At 40.1% G+C, this 18,268-nt stretch overlaps 1 protein-coding gene across 1 annotated transcript in view; it reads left to right on the top strand.

The window, feature by feature from the left end:
* The first annotated feature begins 587 nt into the window (after positions 1–587).
* Positions 588–18,268, top strand: part of LOC139282405 (E3 SUMO-protein ligase PIAS1-like) — a 45,396-nt gene continuing 27,715 nt past the window's right edge. Inside the window, exon 1 of the mRNA XM_070902104.1 lies at positions 588–601. The gene's annotated coding sequence lies outside the window, so the exon portion shown is untranslated. The remainder of the gene's footprint in view (positions 602–18,268) is intronic.

Raw genomic sequence — 18,268 nt, 5'->3', positions numbered from 1 at the left:
CAACAAATTAGACTTATATTAAAAAACGCACCTGTTGTCAGTGGTGGAAAGTAACTAAGTATATTCAGTACTTGTACTTTACTTGAATATTTCCATTTTCTGCTACTTCATGCCTCTACTGCACTGCAATTCAGAGTGTATAAAATATAATCAACAAAGAATCAGAATCAGAATCAGAAAGAAAAGATGAAATATGATATATAATTATTGGTCAAGATTAAGACTTTATTGATCCCCAGCAGGAAATTCACAAGCCACGAAGCAGTATGAAGTAAAAATAAATTGTGTACAAATTGTGTACATTCTGCATAATACTTTTGTACTTTTAGTTAAATAATGTTTTGAATGCTTTACCTTTACTCGTAACAGAGTATTCCTACATTGTAGGGTTACTACTTTAGTTTTTGGTTTTTCTATTCCTTCATTCTGTAACATTCTACAACTTTCTACGGCTGTTTTTCCTCTCATCATTTGTGCTCCTGAACGCACCCTTGTCGCTGTGTGCGCGTTCACACAGCGCTCTGCGCGTCCCAGTCATGTGACAACTCCACACCACGCCTGCGCAAACAAATACAAGATGGCGGAGAGTGCGGAACTGAAGGTAAGGCGCAGCCTGAAATCATTATAAATTTACTCGGTTACCGAGCGTTTGATTGTCAAGTCACACAGTGCGTCAGTGATTTAAGCCTCGGGGGGCTGAGATGATGTCAGATTTTGTGTTTATCGCTCAAACACAGCAGGAACTTTATTGAATCCGCGAGCGCCAAAGCTTGCGCGAGCATGTTTATGTTGATATTGAGACGCGCTGGTTTGGCTGAACGGACCGTTTTCTTCAGTACACCAGCTCCTGGCAGGGCGGCATTCACTTTATAACCATCCTCTGTGTCTTGTTGTAACACGGCTCTAACGCGGCTCACTTCATGGCATTGACAACTGTGTCTGTGCGGTTTGTTGGATGACATTTTTTCTGAAAAATAACGTGAGCTTGCGGGCAGTTGTCGCGCCGACAGCCTCCAGACTGTCAGACGGTTTGAATATGACAGCGGCATCGTGCCTGTTGGTTCATGTTTGAAAACACGCCACATGGACGGATTATTCTGCACATATGAATGATTATAAAGTTGATATCGATTCCTCACATCGTGTCCGAGCAGAGGCTGAGTCTGTCTGCAGCTGAAGTAACGTTACCTGGCCCGTTCATGAATACCTGTGACTCACTTTACCTGTTGATACATGCATAATAAACACACTCCGCTTCATGTAACGGTACTCTGGCAGCTCATTAGCCGTTTTATCAGCAGCGTGTTCAGGCGGTCCGTTCTCAGATAGTCATCACTGATGCACCTTGCCTTTACTGAACTGTGTTTGCTTGGCAGCTTCACTCATTTACACTGTTTTTAATTTAGCTTTGTAAAGCAGAGCTGGAACATACACTATATGGCCAAAAGTCAGTGGACACCCCTACTAATATTATTGAGTTCAGGTGTTTCAGCCACACCCATTGCTAACAGGTGCTTAAACCCAGCAATCTCCATGAACAGACATTTAAAATGTGTCATAAAGAGCTCAGTGTCTATAATCGTGGCACTGTCAAAGGATGCCACTTTTGCTACAAGTCAGTTTGTGAAATGTCTACCTTTGGTCGACTGTAAGTGCTATTATTGTGAAGTGGAAGCACGTAGGAGCAACAACAGTTCAGCTGCCAGGAGAACGCTACCTTCCGAAAGGCATAGTGCCCATTGTGAAGTTTGGTGGAGGAGGGATAATGGTGTGGGGCTGTTTTTCAGGGTTTGGGCTTGGCCCCCTTAGTTCCAGTGAAGGGTCTTTTTAGCGCTATGGGATGCAAATACATTTCAGCCAATTGGGTGTTTCGAACTTTGACTGTGAATGACTGTGACCCTTTGCACAAAGCGATGTCCATAAAGAAGTGGCTAGAGGAGTGTGGGGTGGAGGAACTCGATTGGCCTGCAGAGTCCTGACCTCAACCCCATTCAACACCTTTAGTAGGAATTAGAAGGACACAGATTGGGAGCCTAGCTTTCTTGTCCAACATCAGTGCTTGACCCCACAAATGCTCTTTTGGCTGAATGGGCACAAATTGCCACAGATTCACAGAAAGCCTTCCCAGAGGAGTGGCGGCTGTTATTGCAGCAAAGGGGGGTCCACTACATTTTAATGCCCATGGTTTTGAAATGGGATGTCCAACTAGCTCATATAGGTGTGATGGTCAGGTGTCCACTGACTTTTGGCCATATGTTGTATCCAGCAGTTATTGACTAGAGTGTTGGGCTATTTTTAGACTTTCCCCCAGTGTGTTTCCACCGCCTGCCTGGGATCTGTGGATCTATACGTGCTCCTTTGTGCCAGCTGCTGCTCAGCTACACAGCCTTTAATGAACAGGTTTTTAGCTGCACCCTCTGCCTCTTTTGAAAAGCCAGATGTTCTTACTATATAGCCCACCAGTGCCTGTGAATTATAGGCTTTCCCTGATTAATGATAGTCAGATGCAGTTCTTTGTGTCACAGCTTCTCAAACTACAACATTTGCTTGCCTTTTCTCATTTTCATCATGTAAGTTGAATGCTTGGGGGTAGGACGATTATTTTCATTGTCAGTCAACAAGTAAATGATTTTCTATATCTATAAAATGTCCGAAAATAATAAGAAATGCCCATCACAATTTACTAAAGCCACAAACCCAAAGAGATGATCAGTTTACTAACACAAGAATAAGAAAACCAGCAAATCTGTAAAGAAGCTGCAACTCTGGATTTTTGTTTTGGCATTTTTGCTTGGCTTAAAGAATTAATTGATTTTCAAAAAATGTTTTTATAGGTTAATTGAATGATAAAACATAATAATTGATAGCTTAATGATTGATGAGAGGTGCTGCTCTTGTTTAAATGGAAAAAATGGTGGATATTTCTTGTCTGTACAAACATCAAAGAAGTCATCAGGCCGGCCTGCTGTGAGTGTTAACCTCACGCCCTGCTGTTGACTGTACAGTAATGATGAACCACTAATGACAATCATATGCTCCACCAGCTTTTGTACATGCATGTTTATTTCAATATTATATTCACAGCATCTTAGAACCACTGTACTATAGAGGGTACTGAGGCAGATCTGACAAACTAGCCTGAGGACTTGGAGTTATAGAATCCAAACAAGTGAGGTTTGGTTTGATAGTGATTTAGCAGTGATTTACTGGAGATTGATTTGGCTGCTGTTAAAACAGGGGCCAACCACTTATGAATTCCCGTGGACAAAATGGGCTTACTGAATGAAATGAGTGAAGGTAGCAAACAAATTGACAGAGGCATCATCTCATTCAGAGATTTCAAAATCTGAGAAATTCTTTAAATATACTCTTGCTTTCAGTCCCAGATGAGCGTATTTGTTAAACCTCTGCTCAAGTGTGAGATAAAGGAAGAGAGCAAACCTGTTTGAAATGCTGATTTGGACTTTTATTATCACAGGAATTTAATGAGTCAACAGCAACATCTCTGAAATGACTGTTCTCTTAGTTGTAGGAGGAAATATCTCCAACCTGACCTTGACATAATGCCTCAGGATTTCAGAAGTCTTTGAAAACCAAACAAAATCTGTGCACGTTCATTTTCAAATAAGTGAAGCTGCTAAACCATTTTACAATGAAATATGCAACCAAAATGCGCTGAGATGAGACCCCTAAACAGCTCTTTCATCCTGAACAACTGCCATATTTTATCAGTAAGTATGTGTTGTCATCAGTGGTCTTTTTTGTTGCTCTCACCTCTAAACTCTACAAGAACATAACAAGCACAGGCATGTGAACTTCGATTGAAACATTCTTGTATATCTTCCCAAGTGTGTAAAGCTTTTTGACTAAATGAAAATGATTCAAGCTTTGATCAGTCAGTTGTGACCAGATGAGAGGTGAAGGCCACTTCTGTGGGTGTCATTAGTTTCTACACCACCACAAGGATGGTTAGTTTTTTGTCTTATTATTGTTTTTGATTTATATTTGCCATAGACACCACTTTTTGATGGACAGCGGAGACTCTCTCTAGTGCTGCCAGAGCCTCTGGTGATTGAGGCTATTACCCCTCAAACCACTCGTGACTCCTTGCTGTCCGTCTCGGCTGTGATGATGTTTTAAGTATTAATGTTGCAGGACATCTCACATTTACAGAGCACAGTGTCCGTCTTGCTGATGAAACAGTGCGCACATTTAAAGATGTGACATAGACGTGGGACAACACATTACAGGATAATGATTAGGGGTGTCAAAACGCAGACACCTCACAGTTCGGGGCGTTTCACGGTACACCCACAATATTTTGAACACACTTTGAAAATAAGAACAAAGTGTGACTTATTTTATCTTTATTTTTGTTTATTTTTCTTTTGGTGAAAATGTGCAAAAACGTGTTATGTTTGGCAGTAAAAAAAAAAAAAGTTAATCTCTTATCTCTAAAAGTGAAAATTTGTACTGGATGTGAAAACAAATCCCCCTCAGGGACACATCTTTTCACAATTGTCTTAAGGGGGAAAAATCTATGTATCTATGTAAAACTAAATTAAAGAATAAATGTCTAGATGGGAATGTTGTCAGTGAAAGAGCAAACTTCTTGGTTGAATTCAGTTTGCCACACACCCCAATTTAAACCTTTGCACAAAGTATTTTTAGATTTTATAGAGTAGGACAAGGACATTTTTTAAGACTATGAGCCTGTCAACATTTTCAGGCAGCAGTTGAGACCTTTGACAGAGCAGATGGATGATGTTTAATTACATTTTGTTGCATTTAATGTTGACTTTTTGCAGTCATAGCTGATCAGATTCAGGTAATATTAATTTCTCAGCTGCACAGTTCACACTGTCAGATTTTTGTACTGCGATACATTGTGCCATGATACATGGTTGCACTAGTAATACTGATGCAACAACAAGGGATTAGTGCTCATAAAATAAGACATGTTTAATGTTACAGTAATCATAATGATGTATTCCTCCTGTTTCCTTTGTAATGTGAATATACTCATTAGGACATGAAAAGTAATAAAGAGCAGCCCCAGTAACTGTGCTACATCATGGCATTTTACTGCTGTTTCACGCCTGAGATAAAAGCGTGAGTCATTTTAATGATGATTTTAATTCATTTGTCTCTCCTGTCCATCTGCACCATGCTGTGTTTTTGTCAGCCGCCGGAGGAGTAGAGATCATTGGCCTGGCCTTACTGTTGCTTCTAAGGCTGCAAACATCCACCAGTGACAGTGTGTGGCAGGAGTCATCAGACTACCAGAAACAGAGAGCTCAGAAGCGGTGGATTCAGAGAATATTAATGAAAAGGGTTTAAAAAAAAAAGGGTTAAAAAACATTACAGTGCTCTATACTGTATATAAACATATCCCCTATTTGCTCTAACATATGTGGCTGCAACAAATTATTTGCATCACTGACTAACCTGCTGTCTATTTTCTTGCTTAATAGATTAGTAATTGTTTCTATAAATTATCAGGAAATGGTGAAACATGCCCATCACATGTTTCTAGATCCTAAAGTGATGCCTTCAAATAGCTTGTTTTGCCCAACCAACCATCCAAAACCCAGAGAGATTTACACATGTAGATGAAAATAGTAAAAGTCTCATATAAAGGAAGCTGGAACCTGAAAATGATTGGTATTTTTGTGTGAAAATTGACTGAAATGGTTAATTGATGATCAAAATAGTTGCTAGTTAATTATCTGTTAATCAACGTAACAATGCAGCTCTAGTAACATGATAGTTTGGCCATACCTGCTTTATTGTTTTGATTTCAGAAAAAAAAAACGTCCAGAAAGGCAGTAATGGGCAAAATGATCTACTTTGGTAGGTTTCAGCTTTGCAGGACTAATGATTATTTTCATTATTAAACTTCTATACCCATCACAGTTTCCTAAAGCCCAGGCTGACATCTTCAAATGACTTGGTTTTATGGTTTTATCTGACAAACTGTTCAGTTTACTGAAGAAAAGCAGCAAATCTTCACAGCTGAGAGGCTTGAATTTGGGAATGTTTCAGATTTTTGCTGGAAAAATGACTGAAAACAATCAATTGATTAATAAAATCATTGCAGGTGAATTTTCTGTCAATCGACAAATCAATTATTCCACTATTTGCTGCAGCTCTAATATACTGTATGTTGGTTTGCACTGCTGTACGTTTTGTTCTTGGTTGCCTTGGCTGTATACTATTTTAGATTATCGAGTGAATTGCTGCATAAATCTTCGTCTGAGACAAAGTCTGTGCTTGTGAAAGCCTCTGATCATGCCAGGCCCCCCAAATGTGTCCTGTTGCATCGCATTTTGTTTCACAGGAGTCCCGATCCGCCTCGGCTTCTTTGAACTGTCTTCTCTCTTCTCTGGAGCTGCTGCAGCAGCAACCTGGCAATACAAATAACTGTCTGTGCGCTGGCGGCTTATAGGTGGAGACAGTCTATTTGTAGAGCCTGTGGCTAGGTTAATCCCTAATGATACAGGCCTTCTTCTCGGCTCCCCTACATCCTTTCAACACCTGCCTATTTCTCTTATTGTCATTGTCATTATCGCTGCAGTTAATTATCAGTCTAAAGAGAATTAGACGCTCACATTGAAATCACCAGAGTGAATGATAACCGTGCTCATCTGTTGGTGTATTTAAAGCTTGCATGCATGCGCGGATGTTTGCCGTATGTTTCAAGGTCACAGTAGCAGATGAAGAGGTAGATTTTGTGGCTTTTCACGGCATCATCTCAGACACAAAAGTGCTGGAAATGTAAAAATGTGAGTGGCGATAGGTGGATTTAAGATGTATGGCAGCGAACAGCAGAATGTACAAAGCTCACAGTGTGAAACATGATACAGATGTTGCATGTCTCGGCTGTAACAGAGATGTCAGAGGTGTTTAGCGTTGAACCAGCTGGAACAAACTGTTGTAGAGAGTTTATTACCTTTTTTTCTTGCTCTCAGCATTTAGTGAAGTTTATCGATTAGGCTGCCAGATGAAGATAACAAACATGCTTTGTCACTTCAGGCTGACATATGTTCTGTATGTTCAGCCCAGTCAAACCAGCTTTTAAGCTCTATTATTGTCCGATATTTTGCCCCGTGAGAGCGCATGCTGTCTGCAGCCAACGACTTCTGTTAGGCTTCGGCGTGAGGGAGCATTTCTTAACTCCTGTGGTGATTTTGTTACACAGTCCCGTTGCCGTGGAAACGTGTCACATTTGAGATAGACATGGGTAGGTAGCAGTTTGTGTGTTTCCAACTGGAAGAGAAAGACAGGCTTTTCATTCACTGGCCACCCTCCTGGAAGATTTTGTTTTTTTAGATTTTTAAATATTGGAATATCAGAGAGATTTTGGTGTGAATCGAGAGGGATAAATGAATAAAAAATGTCTTGTGAAAAGCCTGTTATGGTAGAATATTTCTTTATCCTGCTGCAGGCTTTAGCAGTCTGGTGTGTTCGTCAGACCCTCGCCTTGAAGTTCATAAATCTCTCCACCCGAGGCACGCAGCTCTGTGCAACTTGCGTAGCTAGTTTTACTGTCTTTATGACTCATAATTCACTTATCATTTGCAGCAATGTATCAGACGTTTTTGTGTACGACATGCATCAAGATTAGCTGCCGTTTTCCAATAAATCTTGAGCCTAAGTTTTATGTCCTCCTACCTTGGTGCAGTATGTAAGACGTCATGTTGCCAATAACACCTGATAGCACCTACACCTCAGGGCTCCCAAATAGAAACAATGATTTGAAGAGAATTTGGGATGCCTTGCTGCATAAATTTGCAAGTTCATGAGGAAATAAGTTTTTCTTGAAACGTCTGCTTTCTTCATATTTGTAGTTGCTGTATACTGTGTGAAGATAAGTATGTAAACAAAAATATGTAAACTTTACAGATGAAGTAACTTAATTAATGGCCTGGCTTGCCTAAATGGTTAATAATATCATGGCAAGTGTGACTGGACATTAGTCTACTGAAGTGGCTCTTGATAGAGTAAACATACAGTATATTTGAAATAAGGTTTTGTATTACAGGTGTGTGTTCTGGGGTGTTTGTCCAGATGTAACTGCCTTTCCCTTCACAACAAGCATTAAAGGGAAATGCTGTCTTTAGTTTGAGAAACACACAAAAACATGTTTTTCTTACATTTTAAGATGAATGAAAATTACTTACTAATTAGGCTCTCATCCTCTCATCCAATGAAAAGAAAGACAATTATACTCTGCTTTTATCCAGGTGTTTGTCTTTTTCTTGGCAAATTGTTTCCTATCTTATGTCTGTTTAACGGCATATCATTACACCTGCAGCCTCGCAGCCTTTTGTCTGAGGCGATGAAGTGTTGTCGTGAATCTGTGGGAGAACGAAGCCAACTGGTGAAGTCAATAGTCCGCTTGAAGGGTTAATGGCTAATAATAGAAGTGAGTGCATGCCGTGGGCTCTCCAGTGACCTGTAACCTGAGGGACCGCAGATTCACCAAACAGTTTTCATTCTTCAGGAAGTAGCCTGCCGTGAGCGGAAGGTTCCTCTGTGTTTTTAAGAAAACAACTGTGTATGCTTTGCTTGAAGGACAGAATTAAATGAGGATGATGATCCAGTTTGTCACCTCTTACCTGTCGAATAATGGCCTCTGTGGTTGATTCTGCATTCAGCAGATTGAGTGTTTATTACGCAATAAACATATTTCTGGGAAGTAATCAATAAGCTCTATGTGTTAACAGCAGGTCTCTGTAGGGAACCAAACTAAAAATGCCTTAGAGCCAATGCTTGTTTTTTCCACGATAGTGTCTGTGAAAATAATTAATTGATTTCCTAAGATTGTCGTTTTATTTTATTTTCGATTAGTTCAGCTTGTGCAGTGAAAGTGGAGTGAAGCAGGGCCGCACAGTTAACAAGATGGTAGCAGGAGTAATGTCAGTGATATAAAATAATATTCAACACTGATAGATTTTAGTAGTTTGGTCTATTTTGCTAAATTAAAAAAAAGAAAAGTGTTGTAGATGCTCATACCTTTTTTACACAGTACCGATGTCTTCATTCCCCAACACACAAACTACCTAAAAAGATTCGATAAGGGGTTTGAAAGGATTCGATAAAAAATTATCAAACCCCATCTCTAGTCAGATGTCCATTTCTTTGCAGCTCTAAGCATTATCCAAAATGTACCATTATGGTGAAAGATTATTACTGTCAATCAATTTTGCCTCAGAGGAAAAGTATTTCCAGAAATTACTTCTGCAGGTTTCAGTAGAGCTGGAAAAACTGTTGCAGGCTCTGCAGCAGCGGTCGTCTGTCGGACAGTTTGTTACTAATAAGACCAGAGCCAGTATGTTACTTTGGATATTTGGCTTTTATTACATACATAAAAATGAAGTATCAATAAATACATTAAATTAAATATTAAGTTCCTATTCATTTAAAAGTTAAGTTGACAGTAACAACATGAATAAAGCTGCTATTTCAAGCATACAATACAAATAAATAAATAAAAGAAAAGAAAAGGGCCAAAAGGGATTAGAACATCTTAGATTTAACTCTGAACCAAACAAAGTATCAGATTTGATGTGTTTTCAGCCATCTTCAGTAAACTGATGATAGGTATGATAAGAAAAAATGACCAATGGCCAGAGGCTGTAATTTTAATTTAAGATCTTGGGGAAAGCAGCTAAACAAAGTGTTGAGGTGTGATGTATCAAATTGTTGTGTTTTTTTCCCATCATGCAGCTGTAGAGTAGAAATTGAATCAGGAGACTTCATTGAGCACAGACCAGCCTGGTGTACCCATCTATGCTGCTGTCTTTCTCTGAATGAAGCTCAGGACTAGACCACAGTAATGCAATTGCAGTGCAATTGCAGTTCCCAGGCGGTCCTGAGCCCAACGTCAGGAAGGACACTCTAATGATAAAAAGGCATCTTTCTACTCTGCCAGCAACATGTTTGCTGAACAGCCTGCAATCTCAGGCTACTGTCTCTACATTTCCCCTTCATCTCGGTGTCTGCTGACCTCCGCCAACTCCGCAGGATTAAAAGGGTGCAGAGGGCGAGTGCAACTCATTGGTCTTCCTACTCTTCTTCACTCACTCGCCAGACCAGTGCAATGGGATTTTGGCGTCTTATGTCTTTTGATCTCAGCCTTTTAGCCTCCGTTCCTTCTTTCTTTCGTCAGCCCAGGGGTGAGGTCAGTGATAATCTAACAGGTGTTGTGCCCCAGCTCAATTGTAAGCACCATTTCTTTGTCCGAGTTGTTCCTGCCAACTGTCTTTGTCCACATACATACATGGCAGCAAACCTTTGTTGTTTGGTTGCTACCAGCAGCATGTACCCGAACTGTTTTGGCACGAGATTACAGTTGTCATCACAACTTTGTGCCATTCAGCATTGAAAGGGACGGGTTTCAGATTCTCTATCTGCCTGTGGCAAGCTGGGACTAGACCCCTGTAGCCTCAGGTGTGGTGGCACAGGATTTAACATACTAATGATTAAAAAGGAAATCATTCTGAACTCAGTCCAGCTGGGTTGCATGAACTGATCCTGCTCAGGGAAGGAATTGCCTGATCCATATTTTAGTCCGAAACTCCGTCTTTTGTTTGATCCACAATGCGCACTGTGATTTTGATACCACAGAGGCAGGAGGGAGAGAAAACAACAGGCGGAGAGTTAAGCCTGAGTCAGAGTAGCTGGAAGGCTAAGAGGTGGGGGGATGGGAGGACAGAGAGGGGAGGAGGATCGGGAGGGAGCTGGCACTCAGTACAGAGACCTCTAGCCGAGAGTGGGAGCTTTATATAATGGCCAGGTAGTGTGCAAGCTCCCCCCCATCCGCCAACACAACCTCCGCACACCCACACACAAACACACACATCCTGCAGAACCTTTGCAGAAACTGCTTGGCACAACATTATTAGCCTCACCATCTCCCAGTCTCCTGAGACTCAGAAGAACTGCATTACTGTTCACCTCCTCAAAACCAAGTAGAGTGCTGCAGATTTTTTCAGCTCTGCTAGCAAACGTGTGGAGCTCAAAGGGAAACGATATTGGTTGCTTAAAGCTGCTGCCTCGGCCTGATTAGGTGTAATGACCAGCACTGCCTCTAGGGGACACTAACAGAGGTTTTAGACTTACTTACTAAACCCCATACAGTTTGTCGCTGCGACGCGGGTTAAACCCACACTGGCAGTTGATCTGAATGGGTCAGTTCTTGTCAGCTGACCTTTCGTTTGTGACTTTCCAACCTGGGTTGAACTCCCAGGGACTGCAGATGTAAATGAGCTATAAACCCTTGTTAAAAAAAACAAAACGGTCGGACACTGAACAGCCTTCAGTGAACAGGGCGTTTCTGTTGGGGATGGAAATTTAATTTAATCATATCGACGTTTAAACGCCATTTAACCAAATGCGTATTGAGTAGAGAGCAACACACGGTGCTTCAGTTTACACTTCATTATTCACTGATTTTCTTGTGTGCATGCATGGCCAAGTTACCTGTTTCTAATAGGGTTTTTCCATGAGCTTCCATCTGCTTTAGCCGTGCATAGCCAAACAGTGATAACATGCGTTTCCACTACAGCCTCACAGCAGAGGATAGCCACATGAGCCACGCTGCTGTGGTCCTGGTTGCAGGACCGACCACAGCCCGCTCATGGAGGTCCCTTACCTATCTGCACAGCCATGTGGCCGTGCCAGTGACCAGAGAGAAAGTTTTGTTTTTCACGTCTCTCTGTGATTAGCTCTCAGTTCTTTTGTAGCTTCTACCTGAGTCTTAGTGGTTTGGAGTTTAGTTTCACTCCTACGTTCATGACTTTACTTATCAGCCTTATTTTACTGTTTACTGATCGCTTTTCAAGGCGGCTCGACTGGTCGTGTAAAACAAAACCCATCAGCAACCTCAATCAGGATATTTACAATATATTACAGTATATACAGGCATAAGGTTTCAGTGCACCTGAAGATGATGTTTTCTGACATATTTGTGGAGGTTTCAAGTCTAAAATCATGTCGAGTCAAATCAAGGTGTGGTCTAGAGACTCCTGTTTCACCGCATTACTTCTCAGTGTCGTCATGAGGGGAAGAAAAATATTTATAGTGTACGGTGTTGCCTCAGGCAATGGAAAAAAAAAAAAAAACTAGCCTAAATTTGTACCAGGCTATTATAAAATAGCAACCAATGTTTGTTTTTTTTTAAGCAAAGGTGAGTTAATCATCATTATCAGGAATTTTTTTATCTTTTATCTGTCAGTACTTTGAGGTACTTGTTACTTTTCAGCTTCTTTGCAGATTTATTCACATGCAGAAAGAGTCATTGTGTGCATGTCATATGATGGTCATGTGACTGAACAGTGCATTTGAGGTTTTGCACAAACACCAGCCATTTGGCAAGCACATGCGATCAGATCACTGCGAGCTTAATGATCTCTCGTGTTGTGCATGGGTCCTGGCACTTTGTGTGTGTGTGTGTGAGAACATGTTCCCCCTCACATGGTTACTCTTTATGTGTGCTACATCTGTGGCACGCATGCACCGTCTTTGTGACTGCCCTCTGTGTGTGAGCTCAGTTGAACTGAAGCACCTCGCATGATAACCGTGACATATTTGGTGTACTTGTGCGTGTGCATTTTACGTTTGACAATTTCCTGTTAGCACTTGTTTGTGGTCGTTTCCCCTGTTAAAGTTTGTCTGTGTGTTTGCTGATTGTGTGTGATTTGATTAAAGATAAACACACACACAAATTCAGTAATAGGCTTACTGGGACACTTGAGCAGAACAGAACCATCGTTAATGTCATTATTATTAACAGCAAATGTAACACTACATTTAAACACTAAACTTCCCTGGAAATTAGTGTATGTACAACAAAAATATATTAAAGTCGAGATGAGAAAAATAGGATTAAAATCTAAATGCAGCCTTTAAAAAACTAAAAGTCTGAACTATAATAAACTATACTGAGCCAATACTTACGTCAACATATTAAACTCTAATTGAAAATGCCTTATCAATACATATCTTTAGCATTTCTAAACGGTTGTTTTTTCGAATTAGAGCACATTAGATTAGAACACATAGGCCAGTATTGATTGGAACTACAGCCATGGTTGCACAAAATTAATGTGCAACAATTTATATAAATAAATGTAAATATTTGTGCATTTTCCTAGTTTTCTATGATAGTAAACTTAATATATTGGCGTTTTGGACAGTTGGTTGCACAAAATGAATGAAATTTGAATATGTCAACTCAGGCTTTGGGAAATTGTGACCCTTTTCTGACTTTTTATAGACCATACGATTGACCGATTACTTGATAATGAAAATAGTTGTTAGTCGCAGCCTTAATAATGATACGGTACTGATAAAGGCTAATAAACATCTCAGTCAAGATGACAAGCAAAGGCACAACTGCAAGTAAGTAGATGACAGCAGAGAAAAAGTTAAACATCTCTACTGTCCCTAAAATAACAAGGGAAGTAAAAGATGAATACTGGACAATAAATCATAACAGAGGTGACAGAGTGTGTGGAGCTGGTAATCTGTACTGATCATGACTTTGAGAAACATTGCCAGCTCATTGCCAACCAGTCTGCACTTTTGGAGGCCAGTGTTTCTCCTGACAGTTAAAACAACCCATTCAAGGCGGCTCGGCCACTGGCCAGTTCCAACCTGCCTCTCCTCATCAAACGGGCCTCCGTGCTGCCTGTTTCCTTTCATTACATCTAACTCTCCCTGTGATCATTCATTTTAAATGTCTATATAGCAAATCTCAAAGCACAGCTGTATTTTTGTGAATTTTGTTAGGCGGTGTTGTAATTAAATAATGATTTTATCTGCTGTGGAACAGCTTGGTGATGACTGCCGGTTAAGAGGGTATTTATGAGCTGTGATCAAATGTCACACTTCTTCTGACATCTGACAATAGAAACAGAAAATTATGTAAATGAGAACAACAATGGCGTGAAGTCGCCTTCATTAATACACAGTATTTGTGATCACAGAGAGCGGGGGAGGGGGTGGGGGGGTTGAACAGCTGTTCCAACAAGACCATCTCCCTTCCTCCTTCTCTCTGTCCCTCTCTCTCTAATTACAAACATGAAAAACTAGTTTTGCTGTGATATGTGTTAAGACAAAGTCAGCAACAAATGAAATGCATGATTAATGCTATGGACATTGGTGCGCAGAGCAAAGCTTTGTTGAGCAGGCATATGGAGACGCAGGGTTTTGTCAGATTGGACAGCAAACTTGTCAGGATTGGCAGATGGAAAAGGGGATCGGTTGCTTTGAATTAAAGAGACATGTCACTTGTGCTGATTAACAGTGATCATCGTCACTGTGCGCAGACATGCCACTCCACCAGAAACACCTCCTTTAAATGCAGACTAGGCTGCAGATTTTAGATTTAGTTTGTTAAAATCAGCAGGGAAAAAACGAATCGTCGATGTGATCGCCCACTGAGCATGCAAGAGTTGGTTTGCATGTTTCAGTAAGCTGTGTGTGAATACAGGTGTTTTAATAGCATCTAAGCCTCTGACAGATGCAGTAGTGTCACTCTGAATCTGTCTCTCTCTCTGAATCTCTGATAACAGGCTCCATGCCTACAAGCTGTCTTCAGTTTAGGGCTCTGTTTTTGTGGGAGTCATTATTTCAAGCGTCCTGGAAGTAATAGTCCCATTAATTAGTTAAATGACACATATTTGGATTACTTCCAAGGTTAAGGTTGGATCATCAGTACAAAGTATGAGCAACTAAATGTATATCTAATTCCTTGATGTAAAAAGCAAAAGCTGCAAGCCTGTGTACATAAAAACTGGAGAGAAGTTAACTATGGCTTCCAGGGTGTCGCATGTGTAACTGCAAGTGAAAGCTAAAGATTATGCTTTGTGGAAACTAGAACTGCAACAATTAGTTGATTAATTAAGCAGGATCGACAGAAAAATAACATTCTCTGGTTCCGGATTTGCTGCTTTTTTCTGTGTTACATCATTTTAAACCTTAGTGTTTATCTTTGTGTTTGAGGCTGTTGTTGGTCAGACAAAAAAAGATCTCATCTTGCCATTTTTCACTATTTGTTAACATTTCGTAGGTCAAATGATTAATTGAAGAAAGAAAATAATGGGCACATTAAGCAAAAAAAGTCGTTGAAGTTTTGTATTCTGGATTAATTTTGGATAATTTTGGCAACTACAGTGAGGTGTTTTGGTCCCAACTGGAATGAGGAAGCTTTTTGCCACAGCTCTGATTTGTGCCTCTGATGAGTTTCTTCTTGTTAGCAATGGTGGATCAGACTCGTGGTTATCTTATTTACAGTAATGTCACCAACCATACCAAACTGACGAAATTGTGTAGTTTAAACTGATGGCCATAACTTAAAGATATAATATATGTGTGTGTGTGTGTGTCTGTGTGTGTGTCTGTGTGTGTGTATATAATATTTAAATAATCCAGGAGACTCTTGTGTTTCCATGTTGAGGAACATTATGTTATATTTTTTTAGAACAAAATGAAATGGGAATTTAAAGTGCTAAAAGCTATTACAACCCCTCCCTCCTGTGCTTTCACTGGAGCTGTGGAGAATTTCATTTGGTTTGGAGGCTCAGCTGCTCCCTCTCTCCCTCACCCCATCCCCCATTCCCTTCATCCCTCCATCAGTCATTCTCACCAGCTCTGGACACAGCAAATTATTACCCTACACCCCACTCTCCAGTCTGACAAGAATCTACCAAACATACTGAGCGAGATTAGAGTTTCCATCATTTATGTCAAGCACAAAGTGAACGCTAAGACAGTGTCCACACTAAACCGGCTGATTATAAAAAGCTTTAGTTGTGCCTAAACACAACAATTTTGTGGTCATTTTTAAGGCTAGATATCCTCTTTCTCTCTTTTGGTCAGCAAACAACTTAACTGTGCATCACTGACAACATAGGATGAGGCGTGGGATACACACAGTGCAGCTACTCTGCTGAGTCTCAGCTTGTTTAAACCTCCATTCTCTCCCCTCCTACTCTCTCTGATCACCTGTACTGCTTTTCAATAACTATTGTCAGACAACTGCACCTGTATAAAATAGTATATAGTGTGTTGCATAAGTGCAACCTGTTATTGGCTATGTTGACTTTTAAAATGAGGGGTAACAGAGAGGGTTCCTAACTTCAGTGCCATACACACACCCCCTCTGTAGGGTGTTTACAAAAAACCTCAATTTTGGGGTATGTAAATATGGACAGACTGTGAGGAAAAGGATGCATCTTTAGATTTAGCTGTCTTAGGATGGTCTTGAAAATATGGATATCCAAAAAAGGATCAAATTGGACCAACAGACTATCAGAAAACTGATATCCTGGTGTTTATTGGTCTGCAGCACCACTAACTAGCTATTGTTGTTGCAATGTAGAATTTTCTGTGAAGGATCAACAGAGATGGGAATCTGTCTGTTAGAGCTCCTTGATATAAGGGTTTGTTAGTTTGTGACCCAGCAATGTTTTCTTGAAATGTTGCGCCAGTTTGGATGCAGCTACAGATGTTTTGGAAAAAGGAAGCCACATGTCTCAGCAAGCATAAGAGCGAAAACAGCATGAGACAGAATCAGCACTGCATCTAAAGAGCTTTGAAGGACTCTACTTAGTCCAAAAATCAGAGCGGACATAGGACTTTTATGAACGACTTATCTGCCAGCTATATGTCAGCACAGGGTTGTCCAGAGACACGGAGATGTTGAGTTTATGTTCAGTCAGTTTGTTTTTAAAATGTGTCTTGTGAGGACCACCGCATGTTTAAATGTTTACTGCTCTGCCGGTGGAGTTGAACAGGGGTTTTATTTCCATCCTGTTCCATCTGTTCATCCCTCTGTCTGTTTTGTGTGTCATTTCTTCTGCAGGTAGCACGGTTACCAAAACGAATAACTTTTGTTACACACGCTCAGATATTTTGATACACTCAATAAAAGAAAAATGCATTTTATTAAGACTAAGAGTGAGGAATAAAGTAGTACTGAGAAAGAAAAAAAACATGTAATCAGTCAAGTCAGACATGTGGAAAAAGTGGACTAAAGATGGTCCACAGTCACAGAGCTTGAAGCAGTCACAAGGCTTGTATTATACCAGTCAGCAACTGGTCAGCACCTGGATGGTGCCTGAGCCATCAAAAATTTTTGGGGGACGTAAGTAATACAGCCCAGGAACCAAAACTGAAACTTGGTTCTCAGGCAGATTCCTGAAAAAGGCCAATACTATAAGTTAAAGAGGGCATAAGTCATGATTGTTTCTCTCTTCTTTCTATCTATTTTCAGTTTTCAATTTAACTTTAATTTTAGGACTGTTAATTAGACTGCTGTTGAAACACAAGATGCTTCACGTTATATATATATATGTTTATATATATGTATACAGGACATTTGCTATTAGTTTGTTGGTATCTAAAAAATGATGTCCCTGATCCAACATATATCATATGCCTATATACAGACCGTAGTAATCATTTGGTATATTTGAATTTGTATTTGTGTTGATAAATGTGCGTGTTTTAATTACTTTCCAACCATGCAAACTTATTAAACTGAGATCAAGTCGACATAAGTAATGTCAACAGTCTAACTCTGCAGTGAAATGACTCTTTTTTTTCTTTGCACAGTTCTTATGGTGTTTTTTTTTTTTTTCTAAATGAATTTTGGTGCAGTGGTTAACTTGCCTCAGGGAGTTTCATCATTCTGGGTTTTGTGGGTTTCGGTTTTAGTGTCATGTGTTGGTCTAAATGTTGTTTCAGGGGCCTTTTTCATTCTGACGAGAATATCTCTCTGGTGGACTCCTCGTCTTTTCTTTGGCACCAAAGCTGTCACATTTAGATATATTGTTTATTGGTACAAAATGTCACATGCTGGTTGAATTTAAGGCAAAAATGCCCTCTTCAGCTTTAAAAACCGACACTGATCTGCATACTGTGTGTGTGTGTGTGTGTGTGTGTGTGTTGTGTTTGTAAGAACTCCCGTTACCACCAGCTATTCTCTTTGTGTTGTATCTCTCCCTCTTTCACTCTCCTTCCTTTGTTGCAGCTTCCCTTTGCACCTACATGTCAAGTTGTTTCAGTAAAACAATACAACAGAGCACATTCTCACACAAACATGCTTTGTTCAAAACCAGCTTTTCAGTGCAGTCGAATCTGAGATGGGGTGATTCTGATTTTCGCGTACATTTTAAGTAATTAACTTAAAATGATTTTCATTTTTGTGTCTTCGGGAGATCAGTGAGCAACATCTGCCAGTTTTTGGCTATTAATA

The sequence above is a fragment of the Enoplosus armatus genome, chromosome 1 (genome assembly GCF_043641665.1).
Source record: "Enoplosus armatus isolate fEnoArm2 chromosome 1, fEnoArm2.hap1, whole genome shotgun sequence".
NCBI classification, from domain to species: Eukaryota; Metazoa; Chordata; class Actinopteri; order Centrarchiformes; family Enoplosidae; genus Enoplosus; species Enoplosus armatus.
The sequence above is the reverse complement of the archived record's forward strand: the minus strand, read 5'-3'. Positions and strand labels throughout refer to the sequence as shown.